The 25,514-nt window shown below is 40.7% G+C and overlaps 1 protein-coding gene and 1 long non-coding RNA gene across 2 annotated transcripts in view; one reads left to right on the top strand and one right to left on the bottom strand.

Moving 5' to 3' along the window:
* LOC134214466 (opsin Rh4) overlaps nucleotides 1-9,034 on the bottom strand; it is a 371,396-nt gene extending 362,362 nt beyond the window's left edge. Inside the window, exon 1 of the mRNA XM_062693831.1 lies at nucleotides 8,987-9,034. The gene's annotated coding sequence lies outside the window, so the exon portion shown is untranslated. The remainder of the gene's footprint in view (nucleotides 1-8,986) is intronic.
* Nucleotides 9,035-20,776: 11,742 nt separating this feature from the next.
* Nucleotides 20,777-21,707, top strand: LOC134214461 (uncharacterized). The gene is made up of 3 exons (XR_009979797.1): nucleotides 20,777-21,232; nucleotides 21,299-21,409; nucleotides 21,474-21,707. It is a non-coding gene; the product is annotated as an uncharacterized LOC134214461 (long non-coding RNA).
* Nucleotides 21,708-25,514: the final 3,807 nt, after the last annotated feature.

Raw genomic sequence — 25,514 nt, 5'->3', positions numbered from 1 at the left:
AAAGTGCTTATTTATTTTTGTTTTGTGGAAAATTCTTAATAGTTTATGGAAATTTTGTTTTATTTGTGGAAATTTTATAATTATTTATTGCTCATACCCTGATTTTTTTATTGGCAATTTCCTAATTGTTTATGGAAAATTTCTAATTTTAAACGGAAATTTTATTTAGCTGCCGACGTCTTGAAGGCGATGAGGAGTGACGTCAAGCTCGGTGAACTCGGCGCCGACGTACGTCGAATAAGACGCACCCGGATGGGCGAGATGATCCTCGAGCTGAAGCGGGGCGTCTCGCAAAAGGGCGCCGCCTACAAGAATTTGGCGGAGGAAGTCCTAGGTGAGGGCACTCACGACGGAGGTGAATCTGAGGGTTAAAGACCTGGACGAGATCACCGAAGTCGAAGAGCTTGTCACGGCACTGCGGCGACAGTGTGAAGTGGAGACGCCCACCGCAGCCGTTCGGCTACGGAAAGGTCCGGCAGGGACACAGGTAGCATTGGTTCGGCTATCTGCAGCGGATGCCTTCAAGGTTGTCAATTTAGGGAGCGTCAATGTGGGATGGTCGGTATGCCCTGTGGGCATATACGAGCAACCTGAAGTTTGCTTCAAGTGCCTGGAACCTGGGCACAAGCAATGGGACTGCAAAGGCCCTGACAGAAGCAAGCTCTGTCGAAGCTGCGGATTGGAGGGACATAAGGCACAATGCTGCACGAACCCTCCAAATTGTTTGATTTGTTCCAGCAAAGCACCCCATGGGGGGTTTGAAGTGCCCGGCGTTTAAGCGTGCTGCAAATTCACAGTGCAGGTAACGCAGCTGGCTTGCTCGGCCTCGCCCGAGTGTTTGGTGTGCGCAGGTTTGAGGAAACGGCTGAACACGTGTTGTTCGTGTGGCCACGTTTTCGCGCAATGCGTGACCACATGCTTGCCACATGTGGTCTGGACACTACCCCGGACAACCTAGTTCGAAAGATGTGTAAAGATGAAGTTGGCTGGAACGCCGTTTTATCGGCTATCGTCCAAATCGTCTCGGAGCTACACAGAAGGTGGCGCGTGGACTCAAGGATGGCTAGTTCAGGCGCAAACAAGAGGTGGTCCAAGGGTTCGGAGTCGGTTTCATGGGTCATACCGGTGGTCATGCCCAGTGGTCGAACTCGATCCTTTTATCGAACAAGTGGCCGCGCGAAGAACAACATGGTATCGTCGCTTTCCCGGCGTCGGTCAACCGGGCGAGTTCCGAGCCCGAGGACAGAAAGGGGTCCTCGTCAAGGCTGGGGTAGGCGTAGGCACCGCGTCGGTAAGTCCCTCTGTATAAAAAAATAAAGAGGAGAGAAGGAACAAGGAAGAAGGGAACAGAAAGAAAGAAGACGGAAGAAGACAAAAGGAAGAAGGAAGAAAGATATGAGAAGGAAGAAGGAATAAAGGAGCAAGGTGGAGGAAAAAATAAGTAAAAAAAAGAAGAAAGGAAGAACAGAGAAGGAAGAAAAAAGGAAGATGGAAGAAAAAAGAATGAAAAGAGCGAAGAAAGTTGGAAGAAGGTATAAGGAAGAAAGGAGAAGAGAGTTGAAAGACGATGGAAGAGAGATGGAAGTTCGAAGAAGAAAAATTGAAGTTCTAAGTTGTCCAAATTGTGAGTTCAATTGGTCTACCTAGAATAAAAAATAAAGAATAAGGAACAAAAAAAGGAGAAAAAAAAGAAAAAAAAGGTAGAATGAAATAGAAGGAAGAAAGAATAAAGAAGAAAGATGAATGAAGGAGAAAAAAATGGAGAAGGAAGAAGATGAAAGGAACAAGGAAGAAAAAGGAATAATGAAAAAAAGGAAGAAAGAAAAAGGAAGAATAAAGAGGAAAGAAGGAACAAGGAAGAAAGGAACAGAAAGAAAGAAGACGGAAGAAGACAAAAGGAAGAAGGAAGAAAGATATGAGAAGGAAGAAGGGAAAAAGGAGCAAGATGAAGGAAAGAATAAGTAAAAAAGAAGAAGAAATGAAGAACAGAGAAGGAAGAAAAACGAAGACGGAAGTAAAAGGAAGATGCAAGAAAAAATAAGGAAGGTGGAAGAAAAAAAGTAAGAAGGGAGAAGAAAGTTGGAAGAAGGTATAAGGAAGAAAGAAGAAGAGAGCTGGAAGACGATGAAAGAGAGATGGAAGTACGAAGAAGAAAAAAGGAATAATGAAAAAGGTAGCTGAAAGACAGAAGAAGGAAGAGAGAAATGGAAGAACGAAGAAGAAAAAAGAAAGAAGGAAATAGTAAAAGGTAGATGAAAGAAAAAAGGGAAAAGGAAGAAAGAAAAAAGAAGGAGAAAGAAGAAAGAAGATGTAATAGAGAAGAAGATAGTTGGAAAACGGAAGATGAAAAATGGAAGAACGAAGATGAAAAATGGAAGAACGAAGAAGGAAAAAGTAAAATAAAGATGGAAGAAAGGAAAAGGAAAAGGAAGAAGAATGAAGGAAGAAAAAAGAAGGAAGAAGAAAAAGGAATAAATAATAAGTACAAGGAACAAGGAAGGAGGAAAAGAAAGAAGAAACAAGGAAGAAAGAAGAAGAAGGAAGAAGTAACAAGGAAGAAGGTGGTTTGAAAACGAAAGGAATAAAAAAATGGAAGAAAGAATAAGGAAGAAGTAACAAGGAAGAAGGAAGAAAAAATTGAAAAACAAAGAGGCACAAGAAAGAAAGAAAAACTAAAAGGGAGACTTACGAGTCGAGTCGACAAGTAGAGCCAAGTACGAAATACGTACCTGTAAAGATAACAAAACGTGGAATTAAATAGAAAGTACTAAACTCGTCTTAGACAGTTGGTCAAATTGAACTCAACTTCCAGACAATTTGGAGAACTTTAGAACATCTGTGTTGGATTTATTTGAATGGTGGAGCATTCTATAGGGATCAAGGGACTTATATGGACATGTTGGATTTCTATATATCCATGCTTCATGTACATAAAATTCCATTTATTTAGAGCAACTTCACCACAATCTGCCAGATGTATTGGAGGACTTAAGATAGTTCTAATGAAACAATTAATTGCACAAATTTCATATAATTGAGTACCGTCGTGCGGGAAAATCTGGGGCTTCTTTGGACATTTTGAAACAAGAATTATAACGTAAATTACTATCTAATTTCCATTATCACCTTTCAGGTGTCTTGTTCATAGTTGGATGGCAACTTTCTGTTCCGAATTTTGAATATATTTCTTTCTTTTTTTTTTTTCAAAAAATTAAAAATCCAAAGTAGCCCCCGTAATCAAAAGAAGCCCCGCACGACGGTAGAATGATATATTGAATAGCTTTGCTAATACGGGCTGATAAACGGCCCATATAATCGTCAAATATGACCAGCCTAAAACCACAGAGAACAGACGTACATCTGAGATCGTGCCGTTGTGTGAAGCTTTGCGATGGTCTTTTGAAATATATGCTCCCGTTGCGCGGTGCTAGTGTGCTGATAATGTTGGTGAGAATTGTATTTTTTAGCGCTAGTGTTCATTCCGATTCGCCACTAGATAGTAGTATCACTTTGTTTACGTCGCCATCGCTCGGTAAGATTGAGTTTGTATGTCGGACAGTCTTTGCCGGCGGTGTTGAGGAGCTTTACACACGTTTTCAACAATTTTTGGATAAGCCTCCATGTCTCTGTTCTCTATGCTAATAGGGGAGATACGTATGAAATGCGCCGGTTGGGTAAAATGCGCCACCACGTTTTCTTGGTTATTAACCTAAATTTTGTCTCAAAATCGTGAGCGGCTGAGGCCAAAAAACATTTGTAAGCCGTTACGCAAAAAAACTTTGTCAAAAACTCTGTGTTTAAATTTTTAAAAATAAAATGTTTTTTTTTGGCTCTTTCCGATACAATTTCGGTGTTTACGTCAACAATGCTTTTTCTTCACATACAAAAAATATTTTCTCTTCTTTTTATTAATCTAAAATATTGACTACCTTAAAGTATAAGACTGACACTTATCTTTTGCAAAATAATGTGATTATTTCAGTGACAAATATTGGTATATTTTGATTATCATTTTTGGGTGGCGCATATTGCCCAGCGTCGTCCATTTTAAATGAAAATGCAGTGTTTTGGAATAAAATCGTTTTCTTGTAATATTGTTGGTTTTTCTTGAAAATGGTTGGACCATATAATGACTGATATGCTAGATTATTGATCAACACTTCGAAATTACACTATTTCGGATGAAATCACCATTAAATTAAGAGATTAGCTTAGGGGCGCATATTGATCGCATCTCCCCTAATAGCATCTAGTCTTCTCAACCGCACAAAGAAAGGAGAGTGCGGATAGGAGGATTTGCATGTGCATAAAAGTATAACTACTTCCCTTGATTTTGGTGAAAATTGCTAGCAAAATCTCTAAAAACCTACATACATGGTTTTTAACATTAAAAGTTCGTCCTGGTTATTTACGGGTTATGATTGCTCCACGTCATTTTATGGCATAGAACATACACACTTAATTTTTTTTAACGGGCTTGGTATCAGTAAAAATTATTACCGAGCCAAAGTTTTGGATTTAAGTGTGTAGGAAAATAAGCACAGAAAAATCTTCTTAAAAACAACAGCTGAGCTCTCGGTAGGCAGCTCAGTAAAAAGTTGAACATTTTACCGAGCCCTCGGTTCTGCTTTTTCGTTGACGAAATGTCAAATTTTACTGAGCTGATCTGTAACGATTACTGAGAACTCGGTAAAAAGTACAAGTGGATTTGTAAAAAGAATACGGATCACCGTAATAAAAATTACTGAAGAAAATGCAATTTCACAAACGAAATGAAAGTAATAAAAACAAAGTAGATTAATTTTTTGATCATAATTATTATTTTTTATTTATTTTAAGTTCAATGCTTTTAGTTCAAACAACACTTATAGCCCCTCTCGATTTGAAGACCACACCCGATGGAGGATTCATGTGAATAAGCTGCACGGATACACAACGGCAATTTTCTGAAAAATTTGAATGATTTTACATTTAGCTGGCTCATTGGTTTGTTTCTACTTACCGGAACTTCTAATATTCCATTTGAACCTTGATGATCTTCTCATGCTGTTCTGTTTCAAAATTTCGCTATCATGGGGGATAGCTTACGTGTGGAACAAACCAAATTCCGGAAAATCGAAACAGCTCCATCCACTCCGCATGCATAATTCTCAGAGAAGATCATCAGGTTGTTCGGATCGTCCTCAAAAGTCTTCATCGTAGTTAATTTTGTCACTTTTAGTGGCTTTAGTCGCACTGCTAAATGTTGAAATTTCACTTCAACTATTTTTTCCACACGCGAGGATTTTTAAATATGGCGCCACATCAAGCGTCGTGCAAGTATGCTTGGAACACGGCTCGGTGAAATTTTAACCGAGAAACTGAGCAAAAATATATTTTTTACTGAGCAATCAGTATTTTTTTGTCAACTTCAACTGATGTTTGTTGAACTGGCTAGCTCGGTTATTGTTTTTACCGATATCCTGTAACCCGTTTCATATTGCTGAGGTATCGGTATACTTCATTACAAAAATCAGTGAACACTTCACAAATTACTGATTTCTCGGTTAACATTTCATTTGACCGGATAAAATCAGTAAAAATTATTACCGAGCCAAAGTTTTGGATTTAAGTGTGTAGGAAAAGCAGCTTTATGAAGTTCTGCACCATATTATGTCGAAAATATGGGAAGACGAGGAAATGCCTGCTAGCTGGTTGGACGGCCTCATTTGCCCTCTCTTTAAGAAAGGGCACAGACTGGAGTGCGCCAATTACCGAGGAATAACCCTCCTTAATTCGGCGTACAAAATTATGTCCCGTATTCTGTTCAACAGATTGAGACCGCTTGAAGAGTCCTTCGTCGGCGAATACCAAGCGGGTTTTCGTGAGGGCCGATCAACGACGGATCAAATGTTTACCCTGAGACAAATCCTTGATGAATTCCGGGAGTACATCTTGCAGACACATCATCCGCTTATTGATTTCAAGGCGGCGTACGATTCAGTGAAACGCAATGAATTATGGCAAATTATGCTTGAACATGGTTTTCCGGCGAAACTGATACGGCTGATTCGTATAACGTTGGACGGATCGAAATCAAGTGTAAGGGTTGCGGATGAAATATCGACGTCATTTGTTACCTTAGATGGATTAAAGCAGGGTGATGCACTCTCGAACCTACTGTTCAATATAGCGCTCGAGGGAGCGATTAGGAGAGCTGGTGTGCAAAGAAGCGGTACCATTATCACAAAATCGCATATGCTCCTGGGATTTTCGGACGATATCGATATTATCGGAATTGATCGCCGTGCCGTGGAAGAGGCTTTTGCATCTTTTAAGAGGGAGACAGCGAGGATTGGACTCACGATCAATACCAGCAAAACGAAGTACATGGTCGCTGGCAATCAATGTGGGTTCATTAGTGGTGGTGGTAGCGAAATAGTGCTGGATGGTGAAAAATTTGAAGTGGTAGAAGAATTTGTGTATCTTGGAACATTAGTGACGTGCGATAATGATGTTACCCGCGAGGTGAAAAGGCGTATTGCAGCTGCAAATAGGGCTTATTACGGACTCCGTAACCAGCTTAAGTCCCGTAGTCTGCAAACGAAAACAAAACTCGCGCTGTATACTACTCTGATTCTTCCAGTGGCTTTATACGGCCATGAGACATGGACGTTAAAGGAGTCTGATCGGAGAGCTCTCGGAGTGTTTGAGCGTAAGGTGCTGCGGACAATACTCGGTGGTAAACAGGAGAACGGTATCTGGCGGCGTCGCATGAATCACGAATTGTACCAGGTGTATAAAGGGCTGGATATTATTAAGCTTATACAACACGGCAGACTACGGTGGGCTGGTCACGTTGTTCGTATGCCGGAAGAACGTCAAGCGAAGATAATATTTAGTAGAGAACCCGGAAGAGGCCGCAGGCTTCGTGGAAGGCCGCGTACACGATGGCTTTTTGCAGTTGAAGAGTACCTGAGAGCGCTCAATGTTCAGGGCGACTGGAAGCGATTGGCCCAGGATCGAGTCCAGTGGAGAAGGATACTCCATTCGGCGAAGGTTCATCGAAGAGCTGTAGCCCACCAAGTATCAAGTAAGTAAGTGTAGGAAAATAAGCACAGAAAAATCTTCTTAAAAATCACTTTGAGTTTATTTACAAAATTACATTGCACGGACGCAAAATATGTTTTTTGGCAAATGTTCGGACAAAAATACATTAATTTATCGATATTGTGTCTATCAGAAACGAAATAAATCCGTTCGAAGACATCATAAGAACTCACAATCGCGTTTGTTATTCACGTACATATATCTGCCATACTCTGGATCCTATTCCGTTGTGTTACGTTCGAGGCTTTCATCGGTCCTTCTAGACGACATTGAGAGCCACAAAATCGCCTCATAAATTGGCAATGTTCATTCACTTAACTCACTTCACACCCAAATAGTCGCTTTTTTACAAGAGAAAACAGTATATTGTGACACGGGAAAAATAAACCTCTTACGCGAGTCTCATACTCTGGCTTTATAAGTCAATCAAGTGGAAACTATTGAATGCGTCTGCTTTTTTTAACAATGAAAATCTCATTGAAAAACAAAACGATCAAAAAGGGAGCGGGTGAAATAGACATCGTATGTGCGTGAGGCAGCCTGAGTAACCAATGTGTGGAAAAGTGCTCAGTTTTGACCGGAATATCAGAGAAAAACATAGTGCTGTAGTGTTATTTTCATGACAATTCTGTAATAGAATTAGATCCTTACCTAATATATAAACTTGGAACATTATAATTCAATCTTTGTATTAAAATCCTAAAATTCTGTATTGGTTTATTTCAGTACACTGATGTCGGTTTTTATGCGCGAAAGCTCACATTTTTTGTATTAGTACCTTGCTGAATATGTATATGCAAAGATTTTATGCAGAATTGTGAGATTTGTTTATTGATGTGTTTTTTTTGTGACTGAGTAACTAAAACTAAAGAGTTGTTCCAGGAATGACCCGTTATGTGTGAAGCAAACTTATCTTTGTGTTATTGACTTTAATAGTGTAGACCTTATTCCTAGCTTACCCAAATGCGCCTACAAATAATATTTGGGTAACGTAGTTCTTGGGAAAAAATACAGTCGACCCTCCCTGAGTTGTTATCAAAGAGACCTTCGTCTAAAACAAATATCGAGATGAGGAACAAACATTCTATGGAAAGCTTTGTGAGAGGAGCATTACATAAACTGAGAAACTATATCTATTAGTATAACATAATTTGCTTGCATTTATCGATATCGAGTCATAGAACTTTGACTTATGAAAGGTAAGACTGTAAGACCAAAGAAAAACCATATGAGAGTTTTTAAAAACTCAAGAAAATCCTTTAACAATGTGAAAATTCCTATATCCAACATAAACTATTTCATATCAATATAGAACCAATAAAAAGAAATAAGGAAAAAGAACAAAATTATTGTTAGGAAAAAGGGTTATTCTTAGTATTTCTTCTGGAATGATTCCTTCGTCGAAAGACAATATTGTTTATTGCAAATGAACTGGATTGTATTGCTTACTACAATTTGGTTTACGAAAGCATTTCTATGGGAGATTTGGAATTTTTAATCCAAATTTTCAGATTATAAATTGCTATTCCCTTTCGAGTTTATAGAAAATGTTTATGGCTTATAGACATTTTCAATTCTTTCATGACATTATTATGTTTAGGAAGTATGTCCATACTATTTTCAGTAATGACTACTTTTGAATCCTACAGGAATTTAGTTCAAAATTTATAATTTTTTATGGACAATTAATTTTGCTGCCGCATTGAAATCATCTCAGCATTTGACATTTTTTTCGTACAGTTCGAAAAACAGGATCCAGGTGAAGGACAGTGCCCTATTGAGCGTTAACAGTGAAATTCGTATTGGCTGACAGAAGTACAACTCGCATTCCATCGGCGTAATCGAAATCAGATATGTCATATGCCCCAGTACAAAACCCTGTGTCCTATTTACTCACCACCCCGAGTGCTCCAGAAACAATAATCCGAGTTGGTATGCGGGCGTTACTGCTATCGCTGCGGGGATTCCAATTACCCGGAAGCACAAAAATTAAAGTTATTCTCCACTTCTAAATCCGCAAAACCACAATGAAACCACGTGTACACGGTGGGTCGTTAATCCGTTGTAAGCGGGAAATCAGGCTGCCATTCCGTCAACCGCTCTCACATCATCACTTAGGGGCAAAATAACTTTGCCAGCCACTTTAAATGCAAATTCAGCACTCTTCAACATGCGAACACCTGCTGCATTCCAACTATTTCGTTAATAAGTTTCACCAGTGGAGCCACTTCTCCCAAATCGCGTTTCCCACACGGATTCAAATCGGAATCCACTCCGCAGAACAGTTTGGTTTTTGGTTTATGAGTGTTAAGCGCTCACTTTGAAGCACACGCCACCAAAGCACACAACCGAAAGGCCGACCAGAGATCCGAACAGGACGAAAGTTTGATGTATACTAAGCAGATCCCGGCATGTTACACCGGTATCTATACTTACTATGTGGATGATGTGCTCCCCATGGTCCGGATTGGCGCGAGCTATCCTCTCGTCGTTATGCTGCGGTGATGCTGCTAGCGAGACGGTTTCAAAGCGTGGCATGGTCCCTAAGGATACGGGCAGTTATGTAGCCATCATCGTCATCGTTACTATCATCGACGATGTCGGCTTTCGTCGTCGTCGTCCTTGCGTCGGCAAGCGAGAGAAAATCGGGATCACGTAACGAGGACCAATCCCCTGGCGAATGAGATAAGGATACGCTCGAAACAGGGATGAAGCGCTGATGCGGTTCGACATAAGCATGCTATATTGAAACCATGGCAATTCATAATTTGGGTTTTCGATCACATGAAAATTATAAGCAAAAAGCATTTCATCGAACATACCATACACAATCCAGAGAAAAATGTACGATAACACGAACAGAAAATTTATGGCATTGAATAAAAAATATCGCTTGTTATGTTTAAATGATGATTTATATTTGAATTTACTAAGAATATTATTACATCCATAAGATTTTATAAGTTGATTTCAACAAAAGAATATTATTGTTTCTACAATGTTGAAAAGTTGAGTTTATTTTTAAAGCTTCGCAGTTGATATCAGCGCAAACACTTGAAAATTACCTGTTTATGTTTATGAACAACCATAAGTCACGCAGATACAAGCCTAATTATTATCTACTACACCAGCGGTTCTCAACCTTTTTCTTGAGAGGTACCCCTTCAGACTTTTGTATCAATTGATGTACCCCCTACTTTTTGCTCTAAATGAAAATAAGTGTAACTCATAAAATAAATGAAAAATGTTACTGAAAATTAACCGGATATATGGCTTTTCATTAAGTTGGCTGAAATTGTCATTATATCGAGCTCTTCAAGAGAAGATTAAATAAAATTAATTAATTAAATAAATAAAAGCGGCTTTCGAGCCATTTAAAGGTAAGATTTTAAGCAACTCACCAGTCTCCAGTAGCCTTGCGAATAAAGGCGTAGGATTGCCAATCCGGAGATGGCGAGTTCGATTCTCGGTGTGGTCTAGGATGTTTTCAGGTGGGAAACATTCTCGATTCAAGTATCCATTTTACTTGCCACATAAGATACATAATCATGCAATGGCAGGCATATAAAGCTTTCAATTAATAACTGAGGAAATGCTAATAGAATACTAAGTTGAAAAGCAGGCCAAGTTCCAGTTGAAATGTAGAGCCATAGAGGAAGAAGAAGAAGAAGATTCTAAGCAACTTGAAGGACGCTTCACCCCTTGAAAAGAGGGTTCCGAGCCTCTTGAAAGGAGGCTTCCGGGCCTCTTGAAAGGAGGCTTCCGGGCCTCTTGAAAGAAGGCTTCCGGGCCTCTAGAAAGGAGGCTTCCGGGCCTCTTGAGAGGAGGCTTCCGGGCCTCTTGAAAGGAGGCTTCCGGGCCTCTTGAAAGGAGGCTTCGGGCCTCTTGAAAGGAGGCTTCTGGGCCTCTTGAAAGGAGGCTTCCGGGCCTCTTGAAAGGAGGCTTCGGGCCTCTTGAAAGGAGGCTTCTGGGCCTCTTGAAAGGAGGCTTCCGGGCCTCTTGAAAGGAGGCTTCCGGGCCTCTTGAAAGGAGGCTTCCGGGCCTCTTGAAAGGAGGCTTCCGGGCCTCTTGAAAGGAGGCTTCCGGGCCTCTTGAAAGGAGGCTTCCGGGCCTCTTGAAAGGAAGCTTCCGGGCCTCTTGAAAGGAGGCTTCCGGGCCTCTCGGAAGGCGGCGTGCGCTCCTCTTGAAAGGAGGCTTCCGGGCCTCTTGAAAGGAGGCTTCCGGGCCTCTTGAAAGGAGACTTCCGGGCCTCTTGAAAGGAGGCTTCCGGGCCTCTTGAAAGGAAGCTTCCGGGCCTCTTGAAAGGAGGCTTCTGAGCCTCTTGAAAGGAGGCTTCCGGGCCTCTTGAAAGGAGGCTTGGGCCTCTTGAAAGGAGGCTTCGGGCCTCTTGAAAGGAGGCTTCGGGCCTCTTGAAAGGAGGCTTCGGGCCTCTTGATAAGAGGCTTCCGGGCCTCTTGAAAGGGGGCTTCTGGGCCTCTTGAAAGGAGGCTTCCGGGCCTCTTGAAAGGAGGCTTCCGGGCCTCTTGAAAGGAGGGTTCCGGGCCTCTCGAAAGGACGCTTACGCGCCGTTAGAAAGGAGGCCTTCGGGCCCTTGGAAAGGAAGCTTCCGGGCCTCTTGAAAGGAGGCTTCCGGGCCTCTTGAAAGGAGGCTTGGGCCTCTTGAAAGGAGGCTTCCGGGCCTCTTGAAAGGAGGCTTCCGGGCCTCTTGAAAGGAGGCTTCCGGGCCCTCTTGAAAGGAGGCTTGGGCCTCTTGAAAGGAGGCTTCCTGGCCTCTTGAAAGGAGGCTTCCTGACCCCTCTTGAAAGGAGGCTTCCTGACCTCTTGAAAGGAGGCTTCCTGGCCTCTTGAAAGGAGGCTTTCCGGCCTCTAGAAACGAGGCTTCCAGGCCTCTTGAAAGGAGGCTTCTGGGCCTCTTGAAAGGAGGCTCGGGCCTCTTGAAAGGAGGCCTGGGCCTCTTGAAAGGAGGCTTCGGGCCTCTTGAAAGGAGGCTCTGGGCCTCTTGAAAGGAGGCTTCCTGGCCTCTTGAAAGAAGGCTTCTGGGCCTCTTGAAAGTAGGCTTCCAGGCCTCTCGAAAGGAGGCTTCTGTGCCTCTTGAAAGGAGGCTTCCGGGCCTCTCGAAAGGAGGCTTCCGGGCCTCTTGAAAGGAGGCTTCCGGGCCTCTTGAAAGGAGGCTTCCGGGCCTCTTGAAAGGAGGCTTCCCGGCCTCTTGAAAGGAGGCTTCCCGGCCTCTTGAAAGGAGGCTTCCCGGCCTCTTGAAAGGAGGCTTCCCGACCTCTTGAAAGGAGGCTTCCCGGCCTCTTGAAAGGAGGCTTTCCGGCCTCTTGAAAGAAGGTTTCCGGGCCTCTTGAAAGGAGGCTTCCGGGCCTCTTGAAAGGAGGCTTTCGGGCCTCTTGAAAGGAGGCTTCCGGGCCTCTTGAAAGGAGGCTTCTGGGGCTCTTGAAAGGAGGCTTCCCGGCCTCTTGAAAGGAGGCTTCCCGGCCTCTTGAAAGGAGGCTTCCCGGCCTCTTGAAAGGAGGCTTCCCGGCCTCTTGAAAGGAGGCTTCCGACCCATTTGAAAGAAGGCTTCCAAGCCTGTTGAAAGCAGTCTTTCGGGCTGCTTAGAAGCAGGCTTTTGAGAAGCGTCGAAGGATGCTTCCAATTCTCTTGCAACGAAGCAACTGAGCTTTTCGAAAAAAAAAACCTCCAAACCTCTTAAGAAAATTATTTTTAGCTTTCTAGTGGAATGTCTTCACTGATTACAAGACGAGTTTGTCCCATTTTATTCCACCATTCGATTGTACCTTGACAGATACGTATTTCGACCTCAACAGTAAGGTCGTCTTCAGTGTCTCGTGACTTAAGTCGAGTCAAGTACGAAACACTGAAGACGACCTTACTGTTGAGGTCGAAATACGTATCTGTCAAGGTACAATCAAGTGATGGAATTAAATGAGATGGTACAAACTCGTCTTATGACATGCTTCATGTCTCTCTGTTTTTAAAATTTGTTCATTCGTCGTTCTGTCCTTTTGATTCTTTGTCCCACAGCCCTTCATTCACTGTGGTGGTTGTGGAGAGAAGGATTCAATAGTCTTCAAGTTACTGATCGACATGCATATTATGTACACAACCTTGAAATAAAAAAAATGAAATGAAACTTTATCAATAAGTTTTGATTAAAATTGATTGAAATCCGCCATTATGCATTTTTATCTGAGGTACCCCCTGGGCCCGGTGAAGGTACCCCGAGGGGTACGTGTACCCCAGGTTGAGAACCGCAGTTTATCTGATGCGGCTTTCAACAGAGATTCTCTTGCCGTCCTCCCCACTCTCCAGGCTTCGCAAAACGCTAATACGTCTTTTATTCACCACAACCGAAGACTTCAAACAAAGACCTAGTAACTAAGACCTAGGCTAATATCACCCCTCCCACGTCGGAACTGGTTTTACGGTTTCCAATATTCCTAAAAGAAGCCTTACTAACACATCGCCCGGTAACAAAGGCCCCAGTAGTGGTAGTGGACCTCTCGTGAAGACTTTACGACTTCTTCAACAAGCACCCAAACACCCTACAAGCTACAGCCTCCAATGTGACAAAAAATATCCACACTACTGCAACATTTGAGTCGTTGCCTAGCTCGAACAGTCATGGTGCCTTAAGACCGGAAACTGTATCCCAATCGGAACCTTTGGACCGAACATCGCATCCACGGACGAAGTAAACAACCACGGTGCTCTTATGAAAAGTTAAGACGTTCCCCTAAAAAGCTAAAAATAATTTTCTTAACAAACAATAATAGCTTGTCCAGAGTCTCAACCTCCTCAGCCCTTCTTCGGAGGGCTGAGGGTGAGGGTGAAGCGTTCCCCGACGATACCGGGCACCATAAGAAAGATAAGAAATGGGGATATGTACGTGCACCGCCAGCTAAGGTGTTCATAGGTTTGATCCCCAAGGTACCGCCGGCTTGAACCGTTCGAGATTACGAACCTTGTACCGCTCAACAACATTTCGTTCATCTTGTTTTCTGTCCACTCGGCCACTGCCATCGACGTGATCGCTTCTAGTCGGGCTATACTTGCCACTCTCAAGGGGCGTCTGCAGGATTTTTCTTAGAGCAATTAGTTTTCAGTTTTGATCACCGTCCATGCCTCGCCCCCAGACATCTCCCGGTGGCCAAAATAGCGCTACGATGCCGCAGACTGGAACATCTACCACCGATACACATTTGAACGAAACACGCCCAACTTGATCCAAACCGTCCTTGATGTCGCCATTGCCAGCATCTCGCAAATCAGCAGCCGGCTCGGACAGAATACACTCCGCTGGTGGTCGAACGATGCGCGTTGGCTAGTTGGCTCAATCCACTACAGAACGCGGGGGGAAGTCAACGTGCTCTCTGGTAAGCGAAGAGCTTCCTCCATGCACTTCGATACACCTGGTCGTACCGTTACTGATCCCCGAAGTCACCAATATAGTTGGGGAGTATTAGCATCAGTAAACGACTACTCCACCGAGTTTCAGCGGACAATCACTGGTATCACTTAATCCACCACAACCTTTTAGGTCCATACGGTTTTCAAAATTCTGGCTTCATTATACCGTTTTATGTAGCCGAGCTGTCGCTCGCCATCTCAAATGATAATGGAAGTCCCGTCAGATTGGGTATCCTATGCCCAAAAACCTCCCGCCTTTCGCCAAGATTTGGTTCCTACAGTTCGTCAACTAAATATGGTCTGGCCAAACCTTCCCGGATCAGTGACAAAGAAGCTTGGACATCCCTATTTCTAAGAACAGCATCTCCACCCGGGATGGGGTGGCAATTTCATGGCTCTTAGAAGGTCGATGGCCGAGCTTTCAAACAGAGAATTCAACAATTACGATGCCATGGTACCATTTTTGCATTCGTATATCACGAGGCTAACACGACGATACTGTTATGCCCAGGGAAATCGATACAATCCGAAACTTGCCTAGACCGGCACCGGGAATCAAACTCAGCCACCCTCAGCATGGTCTTGCTTTGTAGCCGCGCGTCTTACCGCTAGGCTAAGGAGGGCCCCAGTATGGTTACTGCGCAAAAAACATAATTAGCCTTGATTATACTGACTAAAGCTTCCATTCCGGGAAACGATTTCCCGGGAAATGATCGGACTAGTCATCAACACGTCGAAGACGAAGTACATGATAGGAAGAGGCTCAAGAGAGGACAATGTAAGCCACCCACCATGAGTTTGTATCGGTGGTGACGAAATCGAGGTGGTTGAAGAATTTGTGTATTTGGGCTCACTGGTGACTGCCGAAAATGATACCAGCAGAGAAATTCGGAGACGCATACTGGCTGGAAATCGTACGTACTTTGGACTCTGCAAGACGCTCCGAACGAATAGAGTTTGCCGCCGTACCAAACTGACAATCTACAAAACGCTCATTAGACCGGTAGTCCTCTACGGACACGAGACCTGGACAATGCTCGTGGAGGACCAACGCAAAGGGCATGTACCACTTTTGAAACAATCCGAAAGATCTCTGGTTACGCGTGTAGATCTTAAGGCCTATTTCAGAGGGTTTTCTTGGATGACCTATGCAACGGACGCATTCTATTCTACGTACCACAAAGGGCTTGTACCACTTTTGAAACAATCTAAAGGATCTCTGGTTACGCGTGTGACCATGAACATATGCAATGGTTGCATTCTATTCTATGTATCACAAAACACAGGTCCTGGAGCTTGGAGGTTCTCGAAAAACTTTAAATACTTGAAAATGATGATGACGTCTTACTGTGCGTCATCAAGGATCTGCACCACTTATGACTTCTTGATTTCTTGGCGTACCATGAACATCTTAAGGCCTCAACACTCAAACAATTGGACGACCATAATAACGAAAATAATTTGGATGACCCTAATACCGAAATAGGTGAAAGACACATCTTAAGATTAAAAGTAAGTTAAATATCAAGCTTACCTAAAAGAATGTCAACTTTTTATACGCTCCAAACTTCAAATAGCGCTCCCTCTTTTTACGATCAAAATTCCAAATAACGCTCTCTCTTTTTACGCTCTGAATCAACTTACGCTTCCCCATTTTGGGCGCAAAAGGAAATTCTGCAATACTCTATTGTTTTTCTCTCACAATCAATTGCATAAATCGCAAAAAATTAACATGTTTCGTTTTTCTATTTCCACGACGTTTTTTTTAACTTGTATGACATTTTAAGATAACCTAATGTTCGACTCAATGTTCTTCCATGCCTACTTTCCCTTCGTGGGGTATCTTTCTTTTATTTCATGACATGTACCGTGGGGCATCGAAATCCATACACTTAAGCACCTTAGTATATGAAAAAGTCATTAGAAAATAGGAATCGAATGTAAATAAAACGTCTGTGATTGACACAGGTGCATGAAGCCTTCTACTTTTGAAGTGTTTCACGTTTACTCATTAAAAACTACGAAAAACATGATAAAATAATTAATTAAATCAACTACTCCTGACCAGTGGTGCAATTTATCAACAATGCCTGCTGAGTGTGATTCTTTTGTTTTGTATTTTTCTCTGCTCCTCTTCGCATGTGACGGTGTCTTTCAGTCAGTAAGACAAAGCAGGAGTAGATTAGCTTACTCGGTTTGCCTACAGCGGGCTGAAGCTGGTGATCACTTGGCACAAATTTCCTGTCATTGTCTTTCAAGTGATAGTATTCACCCATGCATTTATATAGGGCCGTCGCATTCACGCAGCAGCGAGTGAACTGAATGGACTGCCACTGCGGGCTGCGTGTGCAATGAGAAGAGAGGTCTTTTGTTTACTCTTTCTTTGATTGTTGCTGCTAACCATTTTCAGTTTTCACTGTTAGGAAGTGAGTGTGAAGAGGATATGGTATCAATTTCAACAAATTTCAGTCACTGAGATTGAGAATTCGCACCACTGCTCCTGACTCGAAATCCGTCCACCGTGGACGGATTTCGAATCAAAGGATCAAAATCCGTACAGCTATTTCTTAACTAAATATTTAAATTGAAACAGCCTGATTGACTAAACTACCACTGCAAATAGTTCGATATGTACCTTGAGAAGCGATCCCTTTGATTTGTATTCCGCTTATCTTATGTAATGATTTGCAATTAGCAATTGAAACACAGTTACTTTTGGTGCAATTATGCTCTACCAGAAAACAAAATGGCGGCACAAACTCCGCGTTTGGTGGGTGAAGATTTGTTTTTGATTTTGGTGGTTTAAATTTCAAAGCCTTCTTACCAATTCTATGCCCTAAAAACTTACTATCAAGTGTCTGAACAGGATAAGATTAATTATTCCTACATTAATTACCTTTGACCACCTTTAATTGATTGATATCGCATGAGGTGGACGGATTTCGGTGCTGTACGGATTTCGGTCCCGCACGGCAACCACATCAATAACAATCGAAAACGAAGGATTGTGGCGCAAACTGATTTGCTTTGTGATGCTACCATACGTGATAGTTGATTCAACCTTTGAATATATTTGTTTCATGCTTCCCAGCTGTCAAATAATACTTCAGAAAACAACAATATTCAACAACAATACGATGACATCAGCAAAAGAGATAAACACTAGGCCGAACAAACCGTTAGGCCAGAACAAAAGATGTTTTAGTTACAAGATAAAGATTGTCGCTGTCGTCGCTGTCCGAAACAACTTTTGCTGGCGAGGATAGGGAGCTAAATGTCAAAAAAGGGAAAATCCATCCACAGTAGAACAAAGGGAACCGAAGCGACAATACCGTGGGGCATCGAAATCCGTACACTTAGGCACCTTAGTATATGAAAAAGTCATTAGAAATAGGAATGTAAATAAAACTTTTGTCACTGACACAGGAGCATGAAGGCTTCTACTTTTGAAGTGTTTCACATTCACTCATTAAAAACTACGAAAAACATGATAAAATAATGGATAAAATCTACTACTCCTGACTCGAAATCCGTCCACTGTGGACGGATTTCGAATCAAAGGATCGAAATCCGTACAGCTATTATTTAACTAAATATTTAAATTGAAGCAGTCTGATTGACTAAACAACCACTGTAAATAGTTCGATACGCACTTTGAGAAGCGATCCCTTCAATTTGTATTCCGCTTATCTTATGTAATGATTCGCAATTAGCAATGAAAACACAGTTACTTTTAGTGCAATTATGCTCTACCCGAAAACAAAATGGCGGCAAAAACTCTGCGTTTGGTGGGTGGCGATTTGTTTTTGATTTTTGCTGTTTTAATTTCAAAGCCTTCTTTCCATTTCTTCGCCTTAGAAGCTGACTGCCAAGTATCTGAACTGGGTAAAATAAATTATTTCTACATTAATTACCTTTAACACCCTCTAATTTATTGATATCTCATGAGGTGGACGGATTTCGGTGCTGTACGGATTTCGGTCCCGCACGGTATTTATCTTGTAACTAAAATATCTTTTGCCAAAACGCATCTGGCAGAAACCCATCGGTCGTACGGGTCATTTGTCATTTGCATGTAGTAGTGAGAACGAAGATGTCTCATTTCTCGCTAATCATTTCTTACTGTAAAAAGTGAGTAGTGCGAAGTGAGAAGTGATCAGTGTTGGTAAAAACTCAAATTCTCAAAAATCATCCACGATTCAAATCAAACGCGAGGCAAACCTTACCCAACTCATGGCCCAGAGAATCGTTCATAATTCGACTCGTGATTTGCATCATTGCTTGATTTTTGCGTGTTCTTCTTCGTTAAATTCATCGGAATAAATTTCTTGGCTTAAAACAATAGATAATAAATCCATACGTAAACATAAAATACGCTTTGATAAGGTTTTAACACTTTTTGAGCGAAATCATTTTTCGGCGTGAAAAACTCATGCGCGATGCTTTCCATGCGGAATCGCAAGCAAGTCAGCTCGCGCATGAGGCTTCGGTGAGTGAGATTTGAGCATGATTCTATCAACACTGCAAGTGAGACGTTTCACTAATCACTTCGCACTTTACAGTTTTTAAAGTGTCAAGTGTCTCACTTCTCACTATGAAAAGTGAAAAGTGCAAAGTGAGTAGTGACACGTCTCACTTCTCATTTCGCACTACTCATTTTCCACAGTGAGAAGTGAGAATTCTCATACGTCTCACTTCTTACGTTTTTATTCTCACTCATCATTTCTTACCTCTCATCTCTCACTTTTCGCAGTGTTTGGCCAAATGACATACAGTGAGTCCAAAAAGTATTCGTCTAGCTGTGTGTTTTCTAGAAAATGTCAAAGAAAGAATCTAGTAAGCTCAAAAAAATAAAACTATTGATTACATTGAGTAGTAAATTAATCAATTCATCTTTATTGTTAAAAACCAAACAGAAAAATAAAACAATAACAAAAACACAGGTAACAAAACATAACAATTCATTAAATACGGGCTTAAAAAGCATTCGTCTAGTCAGGTTTAGCGCGCTTTTGAAACGAAAACAGAAGTTGTAGAGTGGAATTCAATATTTCGTTGGATTCCCCTGTGTATCTATGACGGGATGTAGTTCTTGTGGCATGGAACTGACCAAATTAGCCGTAATGGGGGACGGAATATTCTTCCATTTTTCTTTCAACACTAATTTCAATTCGTTGTTGTTGAAAATATGACTTTCACGAATTTTACGAAAAGTTTGTCGTCCAGAACCTTCCAATGGAGTTAAATTGGATTCATATCTGGGCCATACCATACATCGGCCATTTGATCCAAATATGCTGTACTTGCTTTTATCAGATAACATGACTTGATTCTGAAAGTCATCCTTCTTCCAGCGATATTTTTAGCTGAAATTGAGCTGTTTTTGATAATTTGATGGCTCACTTGAATTTTCTTCCGTGATACTCGCTTATTATACCCATACTTTTCACAGGTATTTCTGTTCGTATTGGTTCATAATCTGAGCACTTCTTCTCTCCAACTCACTTGCCTATATGGGTGAACTCGTTTTTAAGGATTTTTTTTTAATTTTCCGCACAATAAATCGCTCATCGTTATCAGCTTGCCATCGCTGACGACCACTCTGTTATTTAATTTGATAGGTTTTTGTGGTGCTGATGCGATCAATCACCAATTAAATGGTTGAATTCTTGCTACCCTTGGTCTACCCACCCCATAAAAAGTTTGACAGCTCCAAAATTTCACCATCACTCGACGAAATCGGGTGCCTTCCAAATCGACCTATTTTTGCACCGACGACGTCGATTGTCGTAGGCTACATAATTTCGTCGCCAGATTTATTCAACGATTAAGTCGCAAGCAATCGGTTGCCTATTTCATCGGTTAAATAATCGATTGATTGTTTATTTGGTGCTTATTTTGATCATCTGATTAATGAACAGGCGAAATCGGATCCCTGTGTTCACAAACATTGAATAAACAAAGTAAGTAAATAATATTTATTTATTGAAATATTGACCTTATTTGTGAGATTTTCAGATCGAGACACATTACGGAACATCCAGGAAGACCGGGAAATCAAGGTAAGTGATAAAATTTCATCGATTTTAACACATGAATGAATGTTATCCAGAAGACATGAAATGTTTTTAATACAATCTTTTAGAATTTATATTTTTATCGCAACAAGTTCAGTTGTCTTTTTTTTTTCAAGTTCTGCAGGATAGGTTATTTTATTTCATAGCATAACATACTGATTTTTTTTTGAAATCCTCATTCAGATTGCTATCAGAAATCCAGGTGAGTGATCCTTGATTTCAATCTAGGATACAAATCACAAAAGCATGAGAATTACTACTCCTGGTCACGCCCATCTTCGCGGTAACTTGGAAGGGGAAGGAAGTGTTGATGTAGTACTTACTTAGTGAGAGCTTCCCGACTCAGCGACCCCGCATAAGTACCATGGAGTTGGATATTGGGGAAGGTTTTCGTTGGGTCCATGATTTGCCTGTAGCTGATAATGTGACCATGGTAGATCTTACAAACCACGCAAACGTGTCTACCCAGCATTACGGGGAAGGACAGGTCATTTTATTTCATCATTAGTAAGTAAATAAGACATTTTCCAAAATTATAATATTTCCATTCCAGGTTAAAGTAATGTTGGTTTGTTTTGTGTGCTGACTTGTATCGAAATTGGTGCTTTCTTTGGCATGTATGTTTTCTGTAAAAGAAAAAAGGCCATTTTCAGGTAAACTGTTGATTATTATTATAGAGCTTAATCATTTTTACTATACCGTTCATTCATCATTTTTAGAAGTTAGAGAACGATGGTAACATAGAGGAGATCAAAAATACCGAATACCTGTATTGAAACCGCTACTCGTTGGATGCAAAAAATGCTTTAATACCTAGTAACCCTACTAATGTATGTCTTTCTTGTACTATGTTAAATCAAATTTCTATTAAATTAACATTAAACTATTTTTCAGTTATAGACCGATAACCTTCTGGACCAAACAGGTCAGCATCAGAATGAGTCCGTTTCGTCCGAGGTTTGATCTTGCGATCTGGACAGAATCGGAAAACTATCAGCCATGCCACCCGTTTAACTACATCAACTAAACCTTCGATTTTGTTTGTTTTTATTATGTTCTATACCGACCAATCCACAGATTTAGTCTGATCTGCTCTTTGGTAAAATTTAATAAACAGATTAAATACTATATTTCGTCTAATTCCATCATTTTCCTCTGCGATCAATCTATTGATTTAGTCTGATCTGTTCCATGATGAAATGTAATAAACCAATGAAACACCCTATTTCATCTGATATCATTATTTTCTACACCGATCTAACTACAGATTTAGTCTGGCCTGCTCTCTGATGAAATTTAATGATTAAACACTCTATTTCACCTGATTTCATTATTTTATCTACCGATTAATCTAGAGATTTAGTCTGATCTGCTCTATGATGAAATTTAATAAACCGATTAATCACTCTATTTCGTTTAGTTTCGTCACATATTATTTACAACGAAATCGATCTTTTGTTTATTCGATTTAGTCGATAATAGTCTATCGATTTCGTTTGGCGTCGCGTCGGCGAGCTCCCCTGTAAAAGTCCCATAAGGCTCGGTGAAACAATCTATAAATTCGTCGGGAACAAAATCGGTCGACCCTACCGACGTGAACCGATTTAATCTGAGGGAAAATCGGGAGGATTTTTTATGGGGCACATTTCTTGCAAAGTCATAAGTCAACTTGCACTAATTATGGAGGCGTAGAATAAGTTTTTTTTCATTTTGACTCATCTTTTTACTTTTCCCACCCATGGTGCTTCTATTTTCCGCGCCAAGCAAAACAAAAACATTATTTGATCTGTCATTGAATATTGACAAAAATGTTGCTAGACATCACTAGAGTGTGCTAGTGTAACTACATGCGAATAAAACTATTATATTCGTGTTTCACTCGATTATTTTCTGAATAGACGAATACTTTTTGAGCGAGCGAAATTGACGAAATTTAGATATTCTCTACATACCAGAAAAAGTAATTGAAATTTCTATTTGCTTTTGAATAATAATCATGTGTTGATAAGTTTTCTACCAAATTTAGAAGAAAGTTTTTTGATTTCACTTCTATCACGCCCAAGTTTTACATTTTACTAAAGAATATGCAGCTAGACGAATACTTTTTGGACCCACTGTATTCGGCCGAGGGACCTATTCGGCCGAACGACCTGTTCAGCCAAATGACTTGTTCTGCCAGATAGTCTGTTCGGTTAAATGGTATATTCGTTCTAGTGGTGTTCGGCCAAAGGATATTTGGCCGGATGGTTTTCGGCCAAACGACGCTTCCCTTATTGTGCATATAATAATATTCTTGCAATTCCGACAAAATTAATATCATTTTATATTTCTAAGTCAAGCCTGTCAGTTTTATATTTACATCGGTATCTCACTACAAATCCTAGAGCTTCAATAAGGATGGTTCGTTAAAAATTATCCTATTTTCAATCCATATCACTTTATAATGCTGAATTGAGAATGCAACTCATTGCTTACTTGCTTGCATAGTAAAGCATTTGCATCCGTTCACATGGCAAATTGTCATTTAAGTAGATACGATCCTGGAAAAATATGAAATGAATTATGCTTACGGTTTGTTGTACATATATCATTTCATTACTGTACTTTAAATTATATTAATCATGATTTCAAACATTTTCCATTTCCGGAGTGCATTTAATATTTTAACTTTTTAGCATTTAACTGCTTCGCTCCATGATTCATATCTTAGGTGGATGCTTTCATGTAATATGTTACAAAATGATTAGTGCGATATTCACCTCATCCATATACTGAACAAGCAACAACAGTTTGGCTCTAGCTTCCGTATCATGAGTTGTTGGAATAACTGTTTCAGTGAATTAAGATTCATCCGGCATCTCCACACAGGTGAATAATTTTCCATCAGTAGACATATGTTGCCCAACTAAGAGTCCAGAGGCGCCGCACAGTTGGTCAAATTGATATAATATAAGATAATGGTTTGATATGATGACAATGTATCAAAAGTATTGGCTGATTTCCTAACTAACTCGCTACAACCAAAAATGTGCGCATGTTATAGTCAGTCAAGTATTTTATCGAACACTTTGTGCCACCGTGAAATAAGATGAAGTTTGACCAACGGATGTCCCTGGTGGGCTCGAGTAATTGACTAACTAACGTTTTAATGTGCTCTTCAATGAGATCAACCTGTTCCATTTCGAATTGCTAGCCAAAAGGTTAGGTAAACATCCACTAGGAAATTAGTTTCCGGAAGGCAAATTATTCACTGCATGACCGCAACTATATGTGTCCATAGCACACCGGCATGTGTGCTTGAGAATGGTCATCGTCCCTGTGGACGATTATGACAAGGATCCTAATCACGAGACGAGGATGGTTGCATCTATTATCTAACCACTGACCAGCCCTCTCATAAATGGGATCGAGTGGAAGCACGAACATCGAACCTCGAGAGGTTATGGAAAACTGTTACGCAACAAGTTGCTTCCCAGTAGGTTCTTGTAGCGGGGTTTAATCGTTCTCTCAATCAAAGGTTGTAAACGAATTACTCCAAGCACTTCAAAGGGATTCCAGTGGGTTTGTAAGCTTTGAGGCATGTTGAGTACCGGTTATTACCATTGTTGAGCCTGGAATCAAGCAACGTAATCCTTAAAGGACATCACAAATCTCATAAAATAATAACTCCATTTTTTCCCGTTGGGAGTTGATTTCAATTCATTACGCTTCACCGTTGCCGTCGGATAAGCTTTCGTCTCCATTATCATCATCGTAATCGTAGTCGAACGTAGCCGTATGAAAGACTACAGAGAAGCACGTGATGGGGGACTGTTTTGCCAGTAGTGTTGAATGCAGTGGAAGGATTCGTAAAGGATGCTCCCAAAGGAGTGGATAGATTACTTCTTTCACTTACTTGTTGCAGTGTAGTTTTCCACATAATTGCCTGGAAACGGTACGGTCATGATGGAAACAGGAAAATATTGGCTTTGTATCCATGAACAACACTCACAACAATCCTGATGTTCAGCTTTGTGTGCCTGTTAAGCTGTGCCTGTTGATATTAAATTTAATTATGATGGTGCAAGTAGAACATCCCCAGTGGCTTAATTATTTTAACGCATAGAGTTTATTGAAGAAGTGCCGCGAACCATAGTCTGGATTTTAATGTGTTACTAAACTTTGGCTCGAACTTTTGGGCTTAGTAACTCTTTTATGAAATTGGTAAAATAATTTCCATGTTGAGCGAACTCGGGATAAATCTTTAGTTATGTTTTACATTTATTTTCATTATGTTGGAATCTATTTTTTGTCCCAAAATCAAAAGGAGCTGAAGTCAATGTATATAGGGGGAATGACGGCTTTGGCAGATTTTGTTCTATTATTGGCAGGGGTTTTTTTATGACTGACTAGGCTCAAATTTGGCCTAAACATTCTTTGCATATCAAAGAATATTCTGGCCAAATTTCATAAAATTTGGTCGACAAAAACCCCCCTGCCAATAATAGAACAAAACCTGCCAAAGCCGTCTTTCCCCCTATGTAGTCTCCCAACAAAAATTCTAATCAATTGTTTTTCACCACTTTGCATTCTTTACAGATACGTATTTTGTCCTCACCTGAATACAACACCAGTCCAATCGCTGTTTTTTAACATTTTTTAATTTGCGTGCTCGCAGCTGATAAAAATCACAAAAATAAAAGTAACAAAACGTTTTTTTTGCCCATAGATTAAAAACAATGACCCATAAATATTCAATACAATTTCAATTGTATGATTTTGATTGTATATTTATTAAAAGTTATGGATCAATGATCTTCTTTTAAGGATCATACTTTTCTTTTGAGGGGGCTTCACTCATGATGCATTGATCGCCGGGCTAGTTATCGATAGCAGTTTATTGATTATTGACAATTTTATTATCCAAATTAAGTGCCAGCATAAGAAACAAATCAA

This window comes from Armigeres subalbatus, chromosome 2 (genome assembly GCF_024139115.2).
Source record: "Armigeres subalbatus isolate Guangzhou_Male chromosome 2, GZ_Asu_2, whole genome shotgun sequence".
NCBI classification, from domain to species: Eukaryota; Metazoa; Arthropoda; class Insecta; order Diptera; family Culicidae; genus Armigeres; species Armigeres subalbatus.
This window is presented reverse-complemented; position numbering and strand designations above follow the sequence as displayed.